This window comes from Panicum virgatum, chromosome 6N (genome assembly GCF_016808335.1).
Source record: "Panicum virgatum strain AP13 chromosome 6N, P.virgatum_v5, whole genome shotgun sequence".
NCBI classification, from domain to species: Eukaryota; Viridiplantae; Streptophyta; class Magnoliopsida; order Poales; family Poaceae; genus Panicum; species Panicum virgatum.
In genome coordinates, this window is record NC_053150.1 from 5,635,456 (window position 1) to 5,636,533 (window position 1,078).

Sequence of the window (1,078 nt, forward strand, 5' to 3'; positions counted from 1 at the left end):
TAGATCTCTCAAGGAGGGTTGGTTCGAATTGAAATTTGAGTTTAAATTGTTACCTCCTTCTTGGAATGGTGGGCGTGCTTGACCCCACCCCTGGCCTCCTTGTGGACAGAACCCAGTGTTGTTGTTGTTGATGTAGGTTGCTTCTTCCCTGAGTGTCCACCGTCACCACAAACCTCGCACATTGAGTACGAGTTCATGGCATGGACGGGAACGGGCATCTGTTGTCGGTTACCTTCATCAAGTTTCTTCAGTAGGAGGTCCAGCTTAGCAGCCATGTCCGTCTCCTTGACGGTATGCGTTCCGCCCTTGGTTTTGGGCTGGGAACGCTCCTCGTTCCAGCCTTGATTGGAGACCATCTTTTCAATTAAGGCCGTAGCCTTGGCAATTGTCAGGTCCAGTGCTCCTTCAGCGGCAGCATCAAGGTGGGCTCTAGATGTAGTCATTAGACCATTGTAGAAACTTTGGAGCACGAGCCACTCGTCCATCCCATGATGAGGACAGGCGAGTATGTATTCTTGGAGTCTCTCCCAAGTTTCTGGGATGGATTACATCCCTGTCTGCTAAAAACTTGAAATTCTTCCAGGCATTTGTTTTGCCCAACGGAAAGAATTTGGCGAGGAACGCCATGGAACATTTATCCCATGTGCTGATGGCTTTCTTGTTCTGATAAAACCACTATTTTGCTTTCCCCAGGAGGGAGAAAGGAAACAGACGGAGCCTGATGGTGTCAGCCGTAACGCCTCGTATGGTTACGGTCTTGCATAACTCTAGGAAGTTCTGGAGATGGGCGTTGGCGTCTTTATTTGGCTTACCACAGAATGGGCTAGCCTGCACCATATTTATGAGGCTAGACTTCAGCTCAAAGTTCACGTCCCCAACATCAACGTTGGGTCCAGTTGCTACATTGGCAGCTAAGGGGACGGAGAAGTCGCGGAGAGTCTTCTCAGCCATGGATTCGGTTGTTGTCGACGGTGCTTGAAGAGCTAGTTCACTTGTCGACTGCGAGAGCGAAGGAGGGACGACGCGAGGTCGGACCCTTCTCACGAGCTTCTCGGGATTTTCAACGAAGTTTGTCGGC

At 50.4% G+C, this 1,078-nt stretch overlaps 1 non-coding gene across 1 annotated transcript; it reads left to right on the top strand.

Moving 5' to 3' along the window:
- Positions 1-483: 483 nt before the first annotated feature.
- On the top strand, positions 484-587 carry LOC120680315. Its single transcript, XR_005677586.1, has one exon. It is a non-coding gene; the product is annotated as a small nucleolar RNA R71 (small nucleolar RNA).
- Positions 588-1,078: the final 491 nt, after the last annotated feature.